Raw genomic sequence first — 22,841 nt, forward strand, 5'->3', positions numbered from 1 at the left:
GTGTAACGAACCAATACAGTGTTGTAGATCAGTGTTGTAGGTCACTTTTGCTTCAAAAACAAGCAAACTCATAAAGATCATATTTATGGTTACCAGAGGTGGGGGTTGGGGGGTAGAAATTGGATGAAGGCAGTCAAAAGATACAAACTTCCAATTATAAGATAAAGAAGTACTAGGGATGCAATGCACAGCATGAAAACACAATTAACACTGTTGTATATTGTATATGAAAATTGTTATCCTACAAATCTCATCACAAGGATATTGTAGGAGAGAGTAAATCCTACAAATTCTCATCACGAGGAAATTTTTTTCCCATTTCTTTAATTTTGTATCTATATGAGATGAACTCATATTTACTCTGAGTTCACTAAACTTATTGTGAAAATCATTCCAGGATGTACATAAGTCAAATCATTATGCAGTATACTTTATTTTTTCTATACAAAAGGTTTATTTTATTTTATTTTTATTAATTTATAGTTGATTTATAGTGTTGTGCCAATTTCTGCTGTACAGCATAGTGACCCAGTCATACACACATATAATTCTTTTTCTCATACTATCTTCCAACATGTTCACTTTATTTTTTTTTAATTTTTTATTTTATTTTTTTTAATTTTCCCACTGTACAGCAAGGGGGTCAGGTTATCCTTACATGTATACATTACAATTACATTTTTCCCCCAGCCTTTCTTCTGTTGCAACATGAGTATCTAGACAAAGTTTAAACTTAACAGAGCTGTATGTCAATTATATCCTAATAAAACTAAAGGAAAAATATAAAAATAAAATTAAAAATTAGCATTGATGAGAAGGCTGAGAAAGTCATAAATTATTATAATAGATACAGAAAAAAACACGTGACAATATTTTATAACTATTATAAAATATTACCACCAAAGTAAAAATAAAAAAGAATCCTTTCCAATTTAACAAGAGCCATCTACAAAAAACCTACAGTTGAGGGGTTCCCGTCGTGGCTCAGTGGTTAACGAATCCAACTAGGAACCATGAGGTTGTGGGTTCGATCCCTGTCCTTGCTCAGTGGGTTAAGGATTTGGCATTGCCGTGATCTGTGGTGTAGGCTGCAGACTTGGCTTGGATCCTCGAGTTGCTGTGGCTCTGATTCGACTCTAGCCTGGGAATCTCCATAAGCCGTGGGAGCGGCCCAAGAAGTGGCCAAAAGACAAAACAAACAAACAAAAAACCTACAGTTGACCTCATGCATATTGGCAAGAGAAAAGAATGCTGCCTTTATAAAAGCTGGTAAAAGGCAAAATATATGCTCACCACTTCAATTCAATATCATACTGGATGTCCAAGCTAGTGAATTAAGGCAAGAAAAAGAAAACCATAAATGGTAGAAATTAAAAAGTAAAACCACCTTTACTCACAGATGATGTGATCACACTTGTAGCAAATCCTAAAGAACCCATAACAAGAAAAAGAAAATCTGAGTAAATTTAACAAGGTTGCAATAGACAAAGTAAATATACAACGTTAAGTGTATTCTTTTTTTAAGATTTTTTTTTCTTTTCCCACAACCATAGCATGTGGAAGTTTCTGGGTCAGGGATCAAACCTGAGCCACAGCAGTGACAATGCCAAATTCTTCACCACTAGGTCACCAGGGAACTCCTCAAGTATATTCTTGTCTTCTTTTTTTTTTTTTTTTTTTTGCCTTTTCTAGGGCCGCACACGCAGCATATGGAGGTTCCCAGGCTAGGTTTCTAATGAGAGCTGTAGCCACCAGCCTACACCAGAGCCACAGCAACACCAGATCTGAGCCGCATCTGTGACCTACACCAGAGCTCAAGGCAACGCCGAACCCTTAACCCACTGAGCAAGGCCAGGGATCAAACCCACAACCTCATGGGTCCTAGTCGGATTCATTAACCACTGCGTCACGACAGGAACTCCTCTCAAGTATATTCTTTATACAAGCAAAACCCAATTGGAAAATTACATACCATTCACAATAGTAGGAATAGTTAGAGATAAACACTTACGGATAAATTTAACAAAACATGTAGAAGATGTACATACCCATCATGGCTCAGCGGTAATTAATCCAACTAGTATCCATGAGGACGAGGGTTCAATCCCTGCCCTTGCTCAGTGGCTTAAGGATCTGATGATGTTGCTGTGAGTTGTGGTGTAGGTTGCAGTCATGGCTTGGATCCTGTGTTGCTATGTCTGTGGTATAGACTGGCAGCTACTGCTGAAATTGGACCCCTAGCCTGGGAACTCCCGTGTGTTGTGGGTGTGGCCTTAAAAATACAAAAAAAAAAAAAAGATGTATACACTTAAAACTGCATAGTATTTTGAGGGAAGTTAAAGATGACCTCAGTAAATAAATTATATATCATATTAATGGATTAGAACATTCAGTATGTTTAGGATGATGATTTTCATCCAAAGTGATCTGTAGGATCAAAGACAACTCCAATAAATATCCCAGCAGATATTTTAGTGGAAATATCAAATTCTATAAAAATGCAAAAGACCTAAGATGGGCAAAAATAAAATCTTGAGTTAGAAAATTTCCAGAGTGAAAAAAATATTTTACATCTTGATAGGAGTGTAGCTAAATGGATGTATGCATTTGACAAGGCTTATTGAACCATACCTGTATGAACCAGTATGGTATTTGTGCTATATGGATATTATACCACAACAAAAAGCTATGAACATAAGTTAACAACCAAAAAAAAAAAAAAGAGTCCCAGATGGTTTAATAAAGACATTACACAAAACATTTAGGAAGGAACAATTGCATTTTGTTCAGATGATTCTAGGTGAATAATAGAGGCCACACTTCCTGGAGTGGATATGAATTCTTTGCAAAAAATCTCATTCCACGTACTTGGTAGAGTGCAGGTTCTACCACCTTGGAAATTAGGCTAGATTATGCTAGTTTGCCAGCCTGTGGCAATCTCACTGATAGGAAACAGGGCAATGTATCATCCAACCTTATTCAGTTTCCTCCCTCTCATCTCTTGCCAGTGCTATCAGTTGGCCAAACCCAACTGGACGCCAGAGAGAATGCAGTTGGACTCCACAGGCACTGGGCAGCACATGGAAAGATGAAGAGGACTTATAAGGGCAAACAGAAGATAACCAACAAAGAATCAGATGGATTTTAAGCAGGCTGAATTCTTAGAAAATCAGGCACCTAGACTAAAAGCTCTTTCAACTGTCCAGGACTTGAAGCAAACATTAGGTCCCCAAACTGTCTAGAAGTCTATTCAGCAACCAAAGAAGAAACACTGTCCAATGTCCAATGTTTCAGACATGGCTAGGTCGATAAAGGTACAGAAAGAGTCTGACAAAGGATGGACACGTGGGCACCGAAAACTGGAGAGACTCTCTTCCCAATGACCAAGTTAGAACCTTCTCAGTCACTTCCCATGCTTAGAGTAGATGACCCTTGTGTATCTATCCAGGCAGATTTCAGAATTGCCTTGAGCTGGACGTAATTACCATGCAGGTGTTTGGCTTGTCCTTCCTGGGGAGGATACACGTGTGCTCTTCTGCGTGTAAGAGACAGAACTGAGTGTTTTGTGACAGAAGAGTGGATTGCAGTAGGGATGAGGGCTGTCCACATGGTGGTATTGCACCTTCCTAGCCTCTTTGGATTTGGGCATGGCCATGTGACTTGCCTCATTCATGCATGTAGATGTCATTATCCTAAATAAAATACTAGTAAAAGAGATCTAAAAGTATATAGGTTAATAGTAGAAAAAAGCACTATCAAAGGAGAAAAATGACTTCAAGGAATGCAGAAACACTAACTTTGTAATGTCAACATCAGAAAGCAGAGCAGGGATTGCATGTTGTGGCTCAGCAGTAACGAACCCGACCAGTATCCATGAGGATGTGGGTTGGATCCCTGGCCTCGCTCAGTGGGTTAAGGATTGGTGTTGTTGTGAGCTACAGTATAGGCCACAGATGGCTGGGAGGATCTGGTGTTGCTGTGGCTCTGGTGTAGGCTGGCAGCTACAGCTCTGATTCAACAGCTAGCCTGAAAATATCTGTATGCCACAGGTGTGGCCCTAAAAAACAAAACAAAAAAAAAAAGGAAAAAGGAAAAGAAAGCAGAGCAGTGGTTGCCTGGGAAGAGAAGGGATGAGTTGGGAGGAGCATGAAGAGGCCACCAGAAAACTTGGGGATGATGGAAATATTTACCACCTTGATAGTGGTGATAGGGTCTTGAGTACATACAGTGTCAAAGCTTATCAAATTGTACTCTTTAAGTATATTCAGTTCAGTTTATTTATGCCAATCATACCTCAATAAGACTGTTTTTATTTATTTTTTATTTTTTTAATTTATTTTATTTTTATTTTTATTTTTGTCTTTTTGCCTTTCTAGGGCCACTTCTGCGGCATATGGAGGTTCCTAGGCTAGGGGTCTAATCGGAACTATAGCCACCAGCCTACACCACAGCCACAGCAATGTGGGATTCAAGTCGAGTCTGCAACCTACACCACAGCTCATAGCAATGCAAGATCCTTAACCCACTGAGCAAGGCCAGGGATCGAACCCACAACTTCATGGTTCCTAGTCAGATTCGTTAACCACTGAGCCACGATGGGAACTCCTATTTATTTTTTAAATTATTATTATTATTATTATTATTTGCTTTTCAGGACCACACTGGCAGCATATGGAGGTTCCCAGGCTAGGGGTTGAATCAAAGCCACAGCTGCTGGCCTATGCCATAGCCACAGCCACAGCAACACCAGATCCAAGCCTCATCTGCCACCTATACCACAGCTTACGGCAACGTAGGATCCTTAACTCACTGAATGAGGACAGGGATCGAACCTGCAACCTCATGGTTCCTAGTCAGACTCATTTCTGCTGTGCCAGGACGGGAACTCCATACTGTTTTAGAAAGTCATGCAGGGAGTTCCTATTGTGGCTCAGTGGATTAAGAACCCAACATAGTGTCTTTGAGGTTGTGGGTTTGATCCCCGGCCCTGCTCAGTGGGTTAAGGATCTGGTGTTGCCATGGCTGTGGTGTAGGCCTGCAGTTGCAGCTTCAGTTCAACCCCTAGCCCAGGAACTTACATATGCCAGAGGTGTGGCCCTAAAAAGAAACCAAAAAAAAGTCATGCATGATAAACACTGTAAGTGAAATAGAAGGGATTTACTTTAAACTGTAGGCCACCTTTGTCTTTCTTTTGTCTTTCCTCCACTTCCTCACATAGTTTCTAAAGTTGCACTGGGCTATTATCTCTTGATGGTTTGTCTCCATCCTTTTTTTTTTTTTTTTGCCAAACCTGCAGCATGCAGAAGTTTCAGGAACAGGGATCAAACCTGTGCTACAACAGTGACCTGAGCCACAGCAGGTACAATGCCAGATCCTTAACCCACTAGGTCACCAGGAAACTCCTGGCTCTACCATTTTGACACTTCTATTTTATTTATTTATTTTTATGCCTATACCCACAGCATATGGAAGTTCCCAGGCCAGCCATGGATCAAATCTGAACCACAGCTGAGACTTGCTGCACAAATGCCAGATCCTTTAACCATTGTGTCGGGCTGGGATTGAACCTGTACCTCCACAGCGACCCGAGCTGCTGCAGTCAGATTCTTAATCCAATGGAACACAGAGGAAATTCCAATTTTGGTTTAGTTTTGACATGCATGTTTTTGCAACATCACACTTAATGGTGAGAAACTGAATGTTTCCTCCTAAAAATCAAGAACAAGGCAAGGATGCCCTCTTTTATCATTCCTAGTCCACATAACACTGGAAGTCCTAGCTAGCTTGATAAGATAAGAAAATGCATATAGATTGGAAATAAATAGATTAAATTGTTTCTATTAGAAGGTGACAATATTCTGGTAGAAAATTCCAAGGACTCCCTCAAAATATTCCTGAAGCAAGTTTAGCCATGTTGCGAGATACAAGGTTAATATACAAAAGCCAACTGCACTCCTATATTCCAGCAATAAACTATTGAAATTAGAAATTAAAAAGCAGTATCATTTACAATGGCTCCATAAAAATATATTTACACATAACTCTAACAAAATATGTATGGGATTTTACATAGAAACCTGCAAAACATTTCTGAACAATTCAAAGACAATCTAACTAAATGGAGAGCTATTTAATATTCATGGATTGAAGGACTCAATATTGTTAATACGTCACTTCTTCCAAACTTGATCTACAGATTGAATGGAAACCCAATCAAAATCCGAACAAACTATTTTGTAGTTATCTACAAACACATTATAAAGTTTGTATGAAAAAGCAGAACTAGAATAGCAAACATAACATTAAAAAGAACAAAGGAGAATGATACTACCCGACTTCTGAGACTTACTGAAAAGCTATAGTCATCGACAGTATTGGTTAAAGAATGGATATATGGATCAGTGCAACAGAACAGACCAATACAAACACAGTCAACTGATCTTTGATAAAGGAGCAAGGCAATTCAACAGGGAAAGGATTTTTTTTTTCCAACAGATAATGCGGGAACAAGTGAACATTCACATGCCAAAAAAAAAAATCTTGACACACACAAACCTTATACCAAAATTAAGTAAAAATGGATCACAGACTTAAATGTAAAATGTGAAATAAAACTTCAAATAAAAAGCATGAACTTAAATCTATGTGACTTTGGGTTTGGTGATTTTTTATATATAATACTAAAAGTATGATTCTAAAAGAAAAAAAAATGCCAAGGTAGACTTTTTTAAAGTTAAGAACTTCTAGTCTGCCAAAGACACCGTCAAGAGAACAAAAAGACCAGCCTCATACTTGTAACTATTTGCCACAGGTATCATATAAAGTACATTTATACAAAATATACAAAGAACCCTTAAAACTCAACAAGGAAAAAAACAATTTTAAATGGATATAAGATATGAACAAACATCTCACCAAAGAAGATATACAAATAGCACATAAGCAAATAATTTTGATTAGAAAATTAAAAATTAAAGCAATAATTAAATATCTCCAGAACTATGAGAATGCCTGACATATAGCAAATATCAAGTACTGACAAGAATACAGCAAAGTGGGATTCACATATTTCTAGTGGTTATGAAAATGGTGTAGACACTCTGGAAATCTGTTTTTAGGGTTCCTATAACATTAAACGAGTTTACCAAAATTTAAACTGGAAACTTTCAATGGATGAATAAACAAAGTGTGGTACAAATAATGGGATAGTATGCAATAATAAAAAGAATTATTGATACACAACAACATGGGTGAATCTCAAAGGCATAATAGTGAATAAAAAAGTCAGTTTCAAAATGTTGGATATTGCATAATCCTATGTATACAACATTCTCAAAAAGACAAAAATACAGGAATGGAGAATATATCAGTCTTTGCCATATGTCAGAATGTATTAGGGTTTGAGGAGGCTATAAAAGGGCATCAGGAGGGAGTTCTCTGGTTGATGTATCCTAATTGTACTGGTGCTTACAGGTTTGAAAACTCACAGAGCTGCATATCCAAAAAATATCAGTTTTACCATACATTAAGATGGCAAATAAATTATTAAACATAATACATATTTAGTAATTTATATAAGTTGCTAAACACATATGTTTGTGTGTATATGTATACACACACATCCACTTTATATACATGTGCACATATATGTATATAATGTTTAAAGCCAAACAAGAAGTCCTACACTGAGTGACACAATTGTCAAAAAATTAATGAGGATGGTAATTAGTAAACTGTAATATACCGTATTATTTGGAAGCGGGGGGCGTGGTTATACCCAGAGGGTGATGCGAGAGTGGGTCGAAAGTAGTGGTTAGGCTTTGCTATCAGCGAGAAAGACCATCTGAAGTGGTGTGAAAAAGTATTAAGAGGCAGGCAAGAAACGGAAAAGGGCAGGAAGCCGGTTTGAGGCAAAAGGACCAACTTCAGATTAGAAGTGATGCTTTGGCCCGGAAGCAGGGTTTGGGAATAGAGCTGAGGAAATGGATGGGAGAAAGTTTGGGATGCTTAGGAAGAAAGTGAGCAGGAAGAAATGATAAAGGTCGGCGCAGACAGTGTGGGGCAGGGAGACTTGCAAAGGCTGGTTGTTTATGCAGCGTTTCCTCCAGTCCCTGAGGCACATGCCTAGAGGCACCTGGAAGGGCCAGTGCCGGAGCGTGGGAACGCAGGCGCAGGGATGCAAACAAGGGCTGCCCAGCGGTCTCTCCGGAGTCCAGATCCGCTGCGCCCGGGCGGGCGCGAACACGCGCGCTCGGAACAGGTCGGTGGGGTGGGGCGCGCGCACGTCCTCGGGAGGCGGGGGCGGGGCGCAGCTGCGGCCGGTGACGTCAGGGGGCGCGCGCTGTGGCTGCGGGCGGAGCCAGGAGGCGGGCGCTGCGCGCGGCCGCGGGCGGAGAGGAGGGGAGCGAGGGGCGGAGCGGAGCGCGGGAGAAGGCGGGGGAGGAGAGGCCCCCGGACCGCGAGCGGCAGCTGGGAGGGGGCCGCGGAATCTGAGCGCCAGCAAACAGCTGATCCGATTTTCCTTTAAAGCGAGAGAAAATGGAAGTCGGGTAGCGGCGGCTGCGGCGCTGCGGGCTGGCGGAGCGGAGCGGCGCGGCGCGGCAGGTGAGACGGCGCTGGCCGCGGTGCTGCCGGCGGCGGTGGGGCTGGGGCCGCGGGCCCCGCAGGTGCGCGGTCCGAGCGCGGCGCCTGGTTCTTCCGCGGCTTCGCGGCGAAGCAGGTGGCCACAGGGCCGGGCTGCCTCGGGACCAGGGCGCGGGGGCACGGTGGTCGCGGGCCCGGCGCGGAGCTCGCCAGCGAGTCTGCATTGCGGGCTCGGCTCTGGAGTCCTCGGGTGCCGCGGCCACCGGCTTCGGCCCGGCGCCGCGCGCGTCTCCCGGGCAGGGCGCGGCGCTCACGCCGGGTCGCAGACCGTGTCTCCTCTGGGCCCCTAAGCTGTCTGCACTGGAACGTGATGCCAGGCCCGGGGGCACTGGTCCCTCGGTCCGGGTGCGCGCGCCGGGGTCCCGGGGCACTGGCAGACTCCCAGGCATGGCCGGGCAGCAGCGCGTGAGGCCGCCAGCCGGTTCCCGGGCTGTGGCTGCGTGGGCCATCGCGGCCCGATGCGCCGCTCGCTCTTTCCACTGGGTCTGGCCGGACAGCGGGGGAACGGTTAATGCAATTTGGCTGTGAACCCGGAGGCCTTCCCCAGTATCTTCCCACTGGAGGGGGGAATGTTGCATCTGCTCTGCTTTAAGTGCTCCTTTAAATTCGGGAGATGTCAGTGATGTCATCATTAACAAAAACTTTCCTTCATTGGACACCACCGCTCAAGTGCACCCTCCTCCCGTGCAGCTATTGCAGCCCTTTGAGAATCTTTGCAACAAAATGGATTTGCCTTTGCTCTCGAAACTTGCCAGCTTTACACAGGCGAAAACAGTTTTTATTTTTATTTCTTGGCTTGAGAGTGAATAGATTTGAGAGTGGCTGAAAGGAAACTTGTTAGATCCCCACAGATCTGGGAATCACTTCATCCACATCACATGCATCCAGGGGAAAGTCATGCATGACCCTTAAGTGGTTATTACCTGGCTTTAATTTTTATAAATGAAAGTGAGCCATGAGATGAAAACAAGATATTGTTATGTTCAAGGTGGCAGATGATGTTTTCAGGAAAAGGTAGACAGTGTGGCCTAGATCTTCACAGGCCTTGATTGCTTTAGGAAAATCTGCAGGTCTTCCTCTCCTTCACCCCTCCCCCTCCCCCACCAGGATGGGTCTGGGAGTCACCTGCCCTGGAGAAAGTCTGGGACCCTCCATGCCTTTCCTTTCCTTACTGCAACAGCTCTGGGGCCCACAAGCCTCCAAGGCCAATTCAACACCTGAAGAGGGTTGAGAGTGTGCAGAGGCTGATACCAACCTGCACGGCACAGAAAGCTCTGAAGGAATTTCCCCCCTAAGTGCCAACATCTTGCTATCATCATTGTGTATGAGAGTTCCATTAGTACTGACTGTTATGGGAACACAAGTAAGCAAGTTCCCAAGACAGTTGCACATCTACTCAAGCCTATCATAACTGAAACGATATTCAATGAGGGACAACAAATATTGACATTTGTGAATTTAATAATTAATGAATTCTCCTCATTGGTTCAAATAAACATGCCTTAAATTATTAGTGTGATGATATTGAGTCTGTCAAGAATTTAATACCATAGGCCCCACAGAAGTTTGAGTCTGGTCAGGAAGGTGAAGCCTTCAAACCCGGGATTGATGAGAAGAAACCTTTGGCCTTGACATTCAGCATGGTGGCAGTGATGGCGTCTTGCCACATGTGGGTCTCAGCCTGGATCCTGTATGGCAGTTGTCACCTTAGGTAGTAACTGGAGGCCTTCAGCCATAGTGAAGATGAAGGCTAGAGTCTCTGAAAAGCTGAACTGTCTGTTCTCCCCTTGTGGGGAGGGGGAGGGGCACACCCCTCTGAAGGAGCAGTGTGTGCCTGGCCTCTTACCTCCTGAGGTTGCCAGATTTATTCACTGTGGCAAGGCTGAGTGTGACAGGAAGCCTTGTAGCAGAATTGCCTCCAAATGTGTGTCTTTTCAGTGGCTTTGCCCCTGCTGTATACAGTTGCTTTAAAACTTGACCTCTTAAGTCATGGCTGAGATTTTTCTATAATGAAAGTAGTCTCAATAGTAATGCAATTGGTTTTTGAGCCTCTGAACTCTTTAAAATTGAGTCTGTGAAACCACTCTGGCCACAGATCCATTTATTTTTCACCGAAAGACCTGTGAAAATATTCACTGTAATGTTTTTGATTTAACTCATTGTGGTACTTGTTAAAATACAGATACAAGTATTTCCACTAAATCTTGAGGTATTAGCTACTTGTTCCCTAAAAATTTCAAATATCATAACTTGAAAGCCTCTTCATCCCCCTTTTATGGTTAGAGTATCATATCTTCCTATTCTAAGAAGCCAAAACTGCCTTGGGTTTTCTTGTTCCTTTTTGATCTTAAGGTCGTTTAAATTCCTGTTTTAGGCCTGGAGCATAAAGGCTGAGTCAGCTCCCGAGGGGCCAGCAGGGGGCGTGCTAAACGCATCGTGGTGGACCTCTACCTGAGCCACCTTGGGAAAGGATGGAGAGTCCCCAAACTGGGTGTGTGTGTGTGTGCCTGTGCGCCAGCCTGTCTATCAGGAGCTGGAAATTGAAGGAAGGATGTACTTTGGCCAGAGAATGTGGGCCTCCCTCCATAGGGCAGGGAGATGGCTTTAATAGCTCTGTGACTTTGGAGAATGATGGTTGGTCCTAGTCTCAAGATTCAGGGCCTGCTCAGACTGCAGGAGGGAAAAGTGTTGACTGAAGGAGGAGTGACTTGGCCTCCTGGAACTCCCCGCCTGCATCTTAGTCCTGGCAGGGACAGAATAGTACCAGCTAGGACAGCCAGTGGAAATGCACCCCCCCCCCCCCAAATCATGTTTTCTCTTGGGTTTGACAGCTATTGACTTAAACCCTGGGACTCTGTCAGTGGCACTTCCTAGGGTGGTTATTTGCCTGCCTTGCCAGGGTTATTGGCTTCAAGTTTCTCTGATGGAGAAAAGCAAATGTTGAATCCTGTCTGTTTCTTTGCTGGAAGAAAATGAAAACAGGAGGGAAGAGGCACCTCTGTACTCACTTAAATGTGCTGAGTCTGGTTTTAAGTGTGTGCCATGTTACTCATCAGAAAGTTCCTGGTAAGGCTAGAGAGGTGAGTGCCTGTAGGGAGGGTCTTCTTGCCATGCTGGGATGGGCGTGTCCCAGGGCATCTGGATGTGGTCTGAAAACCAAGACCCAGACATCCTCCCCAGGTTCCTCATGAAAACACACACTTGGATGGAATAGGTCTTCTACTAGACAACTGTCCAGATGCTATGACTGGATATTTCTTTATACTACTTCTTTTTTTGGCTGGACCTTCAGCATGTGGAAGTTCCTGGGCCAGGGATCAAATCTGAGCTGCAGCTGCAGCTAACACCAGCTCCTTAACCCACTGCACCAGGCCAGGGATCAAATCCTTGCCTCAGCAGCGACGTGAGCCACTGCAGAGACAATGCCGGATCCTTTAACTTGCTGTGCCACATTGGGAACTCTTATTTCTTTATTCTGTCAAAAATGCATGTGAAATCAAACTCTTGATTTCAAAGGGGCAAGTGGAAATTACTGTTCAGCTTTGTGCCTCATTTGGAGCATTTTAGGTGACTAGGGGGGATGTGCCATTCCATTAAAGGGGCCACCAGATCCTTTTGGGAGCTGTCCATCCCTGAAGATGACCACAGAGTATCCTACTCAGAGGGAATCCTGAGAGCCATAGGCATTGGAAGGAGGCAGAACACACTGATTCCTTTTTATGGTATATCCCACTTGAAAACATTTTGCCCTTGAAACATGAATGTGGAGTTTCCTTTGCCCTTGGTAGACTGCCGTGTCTGCCAAGCAATCTGTCTGTCAGACCAAGAATGAGATGGCTTTAACATATATGAGATGGAGTAGGCCAGGAAGGAGCTGCCGTTACCACTCTTTGAGGATGGAGGTCTTTAACAGACTGGATCCATGGGTTGAAAACTAGTTTTAAAAATACTGAAAATGAGAGATAGGCTGATGCTGCTGGTGTTGTGGAGGTGTGTTTAGTTGGTTGGCTTGCATATGGTATCTCTTGGGGCAGGGGCTGGGTTGTCAGTGGTAAAGACTGGGATTAGGAGGGAGTGGACCATGCATTTCCTCCTGCAGTAGCCACGCTGGCCACCTTTGACAGGGCATGGCTCCATCATTCTCTAGGCCACTGGTGAGAAAAGGAGATAGTCGATCTCGCATGTCTCCAAGGCCTCATCTAGTAAAACTGCATGATCCCACAAATCCCTTGTGCTTGCTCTTATAGATGCTCTCCACTAGCTCACATTCTGATAAGTCAAGTGTACCTTTGTGCTAATGTAAGTTCTAAATACATATATCTTGGTTTTAGCAGATAAGTCTAAAGTAAACTCATTTTCTCAGTTTGAAGGATTTTGAGTCTCTTTTTGCAAAGAAGTATTTTCCGTTTGAGCTTAGTTTATTCTTACATGCTTTTCCTTATAAATGTGATGGATAGTTGATGTCCAGTTGAATATGCTTGCCTAAGATGCTGTATTACCTTTTATGAAATTTCAAGGGAGACCGCTGAAATTCTTTTTCTTTTCTGTTTCATTCAAGTGTTTCATTAGATCACTGCACAGTTTCACATGGTCCTAGGGATGGGTGTGAAGAGACCCACTCATCCCTTAGTGAGACTGTTTCTTAGCTACAGGGATGAGTTTAGGGGTGGTTGTCCCAGTGCTCTCCCTGCCAGCTTGGGTCTTGCTACCACTGTGAAGATCCCAGCTCTGCTGCCCTGGGACTAACACACCAAGGATTTATCCAGATCATCTCTGTGATTCCATTTTAGAAATTGCCTATGACATGGGGCTATCCTGAATCTTAAAGGAAGCTTGGGACTGGCCAGGCATGTCCAGACTTGTGGATGAGACCACACAAAAGACTGTGTCCTGGGATGTCATGTGCCTCCTGCCCCACAGCCCCCCTCAACCCCCCTGCCCCATGGTTGAGTCAGTACCCTTTTATCTTGGGAGTCCAAAGGCCACTGTGATAGTACATTTCCCCACTGTTCCTCTAGTGGTGATGGGATGCTTGGAGAATATGTGTATTATTGAAGTATGGAGCAACGCAATTAAAAAAAAATTGTTCAACATCTACATTGTCAACTTTTTTCTTTTTAAAATGTATAAATTTGAATATTTATTTTGCCAGTCATTTTTTTTTCTTTAAATTTTTTTTATTGAAGTATAGTTGATTCACAATATCATGTTAGTTTCAGGTATGCAGCCCTGATTATACATTTTTGTAGTCTTCAGATTATCTTGCCTTATAGAATATTACAAAATTACAGCAAAAGGACCCTTACTGGGCGGTAGGTCCTTGTTAATTATCTGTTTTAGGTATATGTTTTAGGTATATGTTAACCCCAACTTCCTAATTTATCCCTCCCGCTACCACCCTTTCCCCTTTGGTAATGGTAAGATTGATTTCTAAGTTTCTGAGTATCTTTCTGTTTTGGAAATAAGTTCATTTGTATCTTTTTTTTTCTGAATTACTTCACTCAGTAAAATTAACTCTAGGTCCATCCATGTTGCCGCAAATGACATTATTTCATGCTTTTTGATGACTAACATTCCATCATGTACATGTACCACATCTTCTCTATCCAGTCCTCTGTCGACAGACACTTAGGTTGCTTCCATGTCTTGGCTATTGTAAATAGCCAATGAACAGTGCTACCCTGAGCATTGGGGTGTTTTGCCGGTCTTTTAAATATCATGCTGTCTCTTGAAAAAAAATAATCCCTGAACAGGGGAAAAAAATGGACAAGTTCCAGCCAATTTGGATGGGGTGACCAGCGGTATGACTGTGGGTGCAGTCCGAGGTGGCCCCCAAGGGGAAAATCTCTGCTCTGGCCCTCGTGTAGGTTTGGGGGGAGGACTGGGTGAGAGCATGCTCAGTGAGTTCTTCAGTTCTAAAGAGCTCAGTCGTTCTAGTAAAAGGCACTCACCACTAGCCTGGTTTCCCTGCCTTGTCAGTTTGTCAGTTGATGGATTTACCCTTTACACTTATAGCTGAAGTCCCAGCTTAGAGGAACTTGCTTAACTTTTTTTTGGAGGGGAATAAGGAGGCCTGGGTGAGAAGGAGGGGGGTCCTTCTATGGCAGTGATTCTTGTCGTTTATCCGTAATTGTTGGTGAGCTCTGTGAAAACAGGCTAAAGGAAGTTCCTCCAATTTGGAGAAGACTAAAGACTCCCTGGGAACTGGGCTGCATCTCCCACCTCCTGGATGCTGTTGGGCATGTGACTAGCAGGACCCCGAGGGCTCATTAGGTGGAGCATGCAGACTGTACTTTCTCACCCTGGAGTTGATGAAGGATTAGTCTTTTGCATGGACAACTGAGGGGTGAAAGAAAGGAAAGAGAAAAACATTCCAAAGGTGGAGTCCTGCCAGTCCCATGCCAATAAGGGACAGTGACTGTGGCCTCAGGCTTTGCCAGCATGGGTGGTCCTGGCATTGACCCCCTGGGGAGGTGTGTGGCCAGCCCTGTGTCTACACTGCTCTCCTCACCCAAAGTGAGCCCCCGGAAGGGTTTTCTGCTTTTCCTAAGACCAGGTGCATCCTTGTCATCAGTGGAGGACGCAGAAGTCCCTGCCTCCTCAGGGACGTGCAAGCCAGCCCTGCTGCTTACCAGGTTACACAGAAGCTCCGTGGCTGTTTCACTTGGCACTGTGGCGAGCATCTTCTGGGAGCCTGTGGTCTGGACTTGTGGGGGTGGGGAAAGTTTGTAAGGTCTGACTTGTCTGAGGTATGGACAGTGGACTGGGCCCTCAGGGCCATCTGGTTCCAAATGGCCAGCAGATTCTCAGTTTTTAGGCCTGGGTATGTGGTTAGCCTCATCTCTCCAGGGTCGACTGCCTGCCAGCATCTCCTAAGGTTTCTCCTTCCCAAGTTGACTGACCCCACGAACATTCTGGAGGTCACTGTGTTCAGACATGCATTATCACAGAGGACTCATAAGGCTTCAGGGCTCAGGGGAGGGGTGATACAGGCAAGAAATTCCACTGCTTTTGCATTGAGGTTTACCAAAAGAAGCTACTCTGTTGCTGCATTAAAAAAAAAAAAAAAAAAAAAAAGCCTTTTATTTTTGGCTGTGCCTGCAGAATGCAGAAGTTCCCAGACCAGGGATTGAACATGTGCCACAGTGACAACACAGGATCCTTCACCTGCTGTGCCACCTGGGAACCCCCATTGCTGCATTTAAATTAGGAGATATTGTAGAGGTTGCAGACCACCACATAAAGCGATCACATGAATTTTTTGGTTTCCCAGTGCATGTAAAATTTGGGTTTATGCTATGCTATAGTTTATTATGTATGGAATAGCATAAATCTAAAAAATATAAATGCCTTAATTTTAAAATACTTTATGGCTAAAAAATGCTAACCATTATCTGATGATGCAGGGTTGCCACACACCTTCTTTTGGTAAAAAATGCAGTATCTGTGAAGCACGGTGAAGCAAAATGCAATTAAATGAGGTCTGCTTGCACTAGGCTTTGGAGTGACTGAGGGACAGGCAGGAAATTCAGCCATGGCTGTGGAGGAGCATCTGTGTGTGGCCCTTGCTGTCCATGGTGTAATGGCTGGGCTGGGCCTGCTGGGGGAGAACCTCTGGCCCAGGCCTCCACCTTGCACACATCTCTAGCCCTCTGTTTTGCAGGTGAGGTGTAGATATATAGCTGTCTGACCTCTGATACCTCATTCAAGTCCATGATTCTGGGCCCAGTAATCGCCTCATTCTCTCCAAGTAATGACTAATCAGGGGAAAGAAAGCCCCATTCATTGCTGGGAGAGAACAGCTAGGGGAAATTAAGCATCTCTTAAAATGCCTGATTTATGTAATTTATATCTGTTTTCTCAGGCCGAGGAGACTATGAAGCATTTTAAGAAATATTTATAATTAGAAAAGGGTTGTATGGACAGCATCCCTCCTTCTGACCAGCATTTCCTAAGGTTTCTCCTCCCAAGTTGACTGACCCCCAAGGAGGCCCCCAGTGAGAAGGCTGTACCATGGCCCTGTGTTCAAAATAGGCTCCCCACGTGCATTTGTGAAATGCATTTAATAGCCCTGTGGGAATTAAAATTAGAAATTTAATTATTCTTTCTGGAATTGTTTAACTCCCATGAGTTCAAAAGTGTGAGAGTTGAGAATGTGGCTCATGTAAAATTTGACACATTTTCAAACTTGAGCCCCCAATTTGTACCATGCAATAGTAACAAAACCCGGGTTATTTACCAGTTTACTTTGATCTGACATAGGGCAGATTGTCTGTTCTCTGGGGAGGTATAGTTTCACATTTTCTGTTTTATATATCTATATCCTGTATCTGTATCTATATCTATATATCTATATCATAGACACCAGATGCCTATGCTGTCTTAGAGAATATTGGCTACATCTGTTTAATGTGGCAAATTAGGGCACTCCAGATTTTAAAAAATCCTCCTTCCCACATCCCCTTTCCCTGTCTGGGGTTGCAGAGGGGCCTTGAAGAAGGAAGGCCTGCATTGTCAACGGCACAGCCAGGGATGAGGGACTATAGGGCTACACTTCCTTTGGGCCTCCCGCCATATCCCTACAACTGTGCTGCCCTCTCTGGTCCCCTGACCAGGACTACTCTCTTGCTTTCTACCACACCTCTCTCATGGGCTCTTTTCCCTGCTCCAGAGGGACCCCAAGGGGCTTCTGGGGCCTCTGGCCTCCGCCCAGAGCAAGATCCCCTGTCACCTGCCTCACCGTTATTTCAGTTTGGCAAGAGAGTAAGATCTACCCAGCTTCCTGAAACAGAGCAGACCATGATGCTGTGATAGGCAGGTCTGCCCCAATGGATTGAATGGGAAAGGATGCTTTCTGGCTAAAGTGCTACTAGGAAATGTTTTCTTTTAAGTGATTAGCCTTCTCTGTCAATGTCCCCTTTTTGTTCTCCCTCCTGCAAAAGTTTCCAGGGAAGGAACTGAACCATTGTACCCTTGATGAGAAAATGGAGGTTCACAGTTCAAGGCTGCTGTCTCAATGAGACAGCCCTTTATGAGAGTGGAAGGTCTATGGCCCTCCCCCTCCCACTCCCATGCGCTGTGTGCCCTTGGGGTGCATTCTGGAGGCCAGGTGTGGGACCCTGGAGAGAGGGGAGGGTGGGCATTACTAAAAACAGACTTGCAATCAAGTATGGACCCTCTGTGGTAAGGCAATGCCCATGTCACCAGACAGGGGGAAAGTCAAGTGTTCAAGGGAGTGGTGGAGCTGTCTGGAGTCAAACCTAGACTCTGACCCTCCCACCCCACCCCAAAGTGTGCATTCTTCTTGTCACAGTCTGCTTTACAGGGAGGAAGAGAAGCAGAGACGTTTTTGGAGCAGAAAGGCACATTGGCCATCCACTCCCCAATGTGTTGGGACCTGTCTAAATTCACAGAGCTGCTGGGCCAGCAGCAGGGCAGACCAGGTTCCTGATGTCCCTTCCTATCACTCTCTCATGTTGCCCAAGAGACAGGCAGTGACATTTTGTCCCAGGTTCCTGGTGGTACCTTGGACCAGTGGGGAACGGCATGAGAAAGCCCCTGTGGAATGGACATCTTGTTGCCCCAGCAGCAGATCTCCCCTGAGGGTCCTGGGTGCTGGCCTGGCCTGAGCATGCATGATAGAAGGACAACGAGGATTCTGTGTGATCTTTGGGCAGTTCTTAGGTTGGAGGCGGGGCCACAGGTATTGGCATCACATGGGTGGAGCCCAGCCAGGTGGGAGCCAAGCTTCCTCAGGGTGGCTCGGAGGGGTGGGGGGGTCCAGGACTCAGGCACATGCTCGGGGAGGAGCCCTTCACAGGCCCAGCTTTGGTTTCTTTATCTAGACGTGAAGCTGTACTTCGCAAGTTGTTTAAAACTATACAAACGGAATAAACAATTTGGGGAATTTAAAAAAACATTTTTATTATAGTTGTTTTTCAGAAGCAAGAATAAAAACCTGGAGGAAATGTAGAAAAGAGCATGCCTTTTGGAGACGAGTAGAATTTTGCCTGAAGCTGATGGATGCCCCCCATTGGCCCATAGCCTTTTGCTACTGGCCCAGGAAGCTAATGCTAGACTCTTGGGCTTAACACAGGCAGGGGTCAGCTGTGATCAGGCTGTGGTGTGAGGCTGTGTGCCTGTTCCCAGGGACTGCGCCACATCCTTCCCACGGCTTTCCCTTTCCCCAATCCCTGAGTGTTTCCAGGCATTTGACCCAGGTTAGCCAGTGAGTGTCTGCTGGGTGGACTGGTGGAGTGGGGCCAGATCAGGCCCTCCCAGACCACCTAGTGCCCTTGTACTCACTCTGTCCAGCCATCCCATGGGGTCCTGCATCCCCAACATGCTCTGCTTTCCAGGGTCTAGAGGAGAGGTTGTGGACACCCAAGTGTCTGCAGAAGAGCTCCTAAGTGCTCAGGCCAGCCGGGGTGGGTCGCCGCCATCTCCAGACCCCTGGAGGCAGGGATGTGGGAGAGGCTGTGCTTTGAGGCCAGGCCTGCCGAGTTCAGTTTACATGGCTCTGCCTCCTGCTCTGAGTCCCTGGCTGGGTCAGGTCATCTCCCAGCAGATGACAGTAGTTCAGGGCCCCTGTTGGCTCTCTGCAGCTTCTCTTTCAGCTCCTCTACCCTCAGAACAGATCCCTGCCTAGCTGGGTGTTCATTCCTTTCTATCAGGGTTGGGAAAAGATTTGTCCCATCGATGGGGCTTTGGGACTTTGGGAAGGGGTCTCACTACTTCGAGCCGCAATTTCCACATCTGGAAGGAGGGTGAGCCCAGGCACTTTGCACGTTGTTTCAAGGACCACAGAGACTGGTGGACAGGTGCTTGTGTGGATACCAGAGAGAGGCTGCCCTTGAAACAGAGGGGCTCCTCCAGGAACTTCAGAGCACAAGCACTACCTTCTTGAACTCATGGGATGCTCCAGGATAGAGGGCAGCCTGGACCCTAGGACACTCACCAGAATTCACTGTGAATTTTGCTTTTTAGAAAACCCAATGGGAGTTCCCGTCGCGGCGCAGTGGTTAACGAATCCGACTAGGAACCATGAGGTTGCGGGTTCGGTCCCTGCCCTTGCTCAGTGGGTTAACGACCCGGCGTTGCCGTGAGCTGTGGTGTAGGTTGCAGACGCGGCTCGGATCCTGTGTTGCTGTGGCTCTGGTGTAGGCCGGAGGCTAAAGCTCCGATTGGACCCCTAGCCTGGGAACCTCCATATGCCGCGGGAGCGGCCCAAGAAATAGCAACAACAACAACAACAACAAAAAGACAAAAAAAAAAAAGAAAACCCAATGATTGATTCTTCAAACCTTTGTCATTGACTTTTTTTTTTTTTTTTTTTTTTTTTTTTGCTGCTGTGCCTGTGGCATGTGGAAGAAGTTCCCAGGCTAGGGATGGAACATGTGCCACAGCAGCAACCCAAGCAAAAGTGGTAACAATACCAGGCCACCAGGGAACTCACTCAGTGTTCATTTTTTAAAGACTATTGATGAGATCAGTTGACATGTTGGGGGAAGGGGAGTTGAGAGGTAGGAGGCCTGTTTGACTCCACTTTCCTCTTGGTGTTTTGAGTAGAAACGCTTTGTTTTGGAGAAACTTTTTGTAAAACATGTTCATTGAGAAATAGTGAAATCTGGGAAGACAAAATATGGAACTGGCCATATCCTGTCTCCAGCACTATAGAATTTGGCCAGAGGGCAGGTATTGCTCCATAGAAATAGAGCTGTACTATGTTTTACTCTTTTTCCTTTGCTTATTCAATTTTTTTAAAAGCTAGAAAGCCAGTATTTGCACTGGTTAAGCAAAACAAGAGTGTATAGTAAAATATGAGTCATTTTCTTATCCCAGGTCCCATCCCTCTCACAAGAGGCACAGCTGTTAATTGCCCCAGTGTATCTTTCTAGGAGTATTCTGTGGATGCCTAAGTATATATATTTTTTTCCCCTCCAGTTTTAACATATAGGAGCATGCAGTGTTCTCCCCTTTCCTTTTTTCTCAACTAATCATGTTGGAGATGGTTACATGTTTAGTCTATCGAATGTGCTATTTAAAATAAAATGTATTCATTTAAATTTTTATTTAGTAGTGAAGGATTTGCTGAAATGTAAGCTAAATGTCTTCTATCTTAGAGTTCTAAGAATGTCCATTTCCTGGGTTGGGTGGGCCAGCCTGTGGTAACCAACATAAGCACGTAACCTCAGGTTACGTGGTGGCTGGCCCCTCTGAGGTGGCAGTTCCTGCAGCAGGGCTGGTCCATGAGCCGGAAGCAGTGTCCACCTGTCCCTCCACACACAGCCATGCGGGTTGGTCAGGCACTCAGAAACAAGAGGAAATAGATTGGGAAGAAGCTAGAGTCACCATTCTTGCTGTAAAGTGAGGGGAAAACTATGAAATACATGTTTTCCAGCTGCCTTGAGTGGTAATCAGCTCAGTTCTGCTTTGAAAGATGATTCAACTACATGCCTGCTCTTCTTCCCACCACCCTCCCATCTTTCCTGTCTTGTTTGCGTTACCATTCTTTTCTTTAGGTTGTCTAGACTCATACCATTTGCTCTCTTGTAGGTGACCTCAAGGTTCCACGGTTACCTGGTCTTTGTCCTATGTTCAGATTGATTCCAGTCCATTATCTGTAATTCTAGAGGAATTCCTAAGGCCTTTCTTTCATTATTTTTTTTTTTAGCTGTCTTTTTTAAAAATTCAAGTATTGATTGTTGATATTGTTTTTTGTTTTTTTTTTTTCCTTTTGTTTTTAGGGCTGCACCTGCCTTAAGCCTATGGAAGTTCCCAGGCTAGGGGTCTAATCAGAGCCGCAGCCACCAGCATGTGCCATAGCCACAGCAACACTGCATCCTTAACCCACTGAGCGACGTCAGGGATCAAACCCACATCCTCATGGGTATTAGTCGGGTTCATAACCAGCTGAACCACAATGGATACTCCCTAATTTAAGTATTGTTGATTTATAATGTAGTATTAATTTCTGCAGTACAGCAGAGTGATTCAATTATACACACACACACACACACACACACACACACACTCTCTTTTTTTAAATGTATTCTTTTCCATTCTGGGTTTATCATAGGACGTTGAATATAGTTCTCTGGGCTATATAGTAGGACCTTGTTGTTTATCCCCTCCATGTATGATAGCCTACATCTGCTAACCCCTCCCCCCCTCCCCCCAACTCCCTCCCTTTTGGCAATCACAAAGTGTGTTCTCTTATGTCTGTTTGTTTCATAGATTAGTTCATTTTATTCATATTTTAGATTCCACATATAAGTGATATCATATGGTGTTTGTCTTTCTGACTTCACTTAGTATGAGAATCTTTAGTTGCATCCATGTTGCTGTGAATTAAGGCCTTTCTTTCAAGGTCTTTTTCAGTTTTTGGAGTAGACTTTGTTGGTTGTGATCTGCTGCTCCCTTCCCAAATGGCTCATCATACCCAGTGGAGAATTTTGCATGCTTCAAAGTATGTCTCACATGAACATAAAACTCTTGAGTCGCACTATGTCCTTTAAAACGTTATAGAAATATTTCTGTCTCTTAGCACTGAGCATTATTGTGGAAAAATTTGAGCTCAGCCTGTCTTCTGCCTGGATGTTCATGTGATTCTTTCAGTTCAGTAACTTCCCCAGGCTGTTTTGGAATGCTGATCTTTCTGTATCACTTTCCTTTAAACTGAGGACAATATACTCTATCAACTGGCAGAAACAAGTGGCTTTATCTATGTAGTGTTTATTCTGTCTTTTATCTGTCACCTCTTTGATAAACTTGACATTTCACATCCTTTGCCATTTCATTTGCTTGTCTCTTTGTTTGGTTGCTTGTGTTTATTCTATTTTGTAATGGCTTCTAATGCAGTCATCATCCATACCCCATTTATTTTCTTTTTCTCTGTTTCTTCCCCAAGGTCTTATTCTCTTTCTGTTGATTTATAATCTCTTCTTTGATTTTAAAAAATATTTTCGTAGGAGAGTATGGTGGGCAGGATAAAGACCACTTGAAGATATCAATATCCCAATCTCTAGAACCTGTGAATATGTTAGGAGAATTGAAATTGAAAAAAAAAATTGATTATGGAGCAAAGGCTGCTAACCAGCTGACCTTAAAGTAAGGGGGTCATCCTAGATTATCCTGAGTGGGCCCGGTATAATCAGAGGGTGGAAGAGGGAGGACCAAAGGCATCAGCACACGAATGA

The sequence above is a fragment of the Phacochoerus africanus genome, chromosome 2 (genome assembly GCF_016906955.1).
Source record: "Phacochoerus africanus isolate WHEZ1 chromosome 2, ROS_Pafr_v1, whole genome shotgun sequence".
Lineage (NCBI taxonomy): Eukaryota > Metazoa > Chordata > Mammalia > Artiodactyla > Suidae > Phacochoerus > Phacochoerus africanus.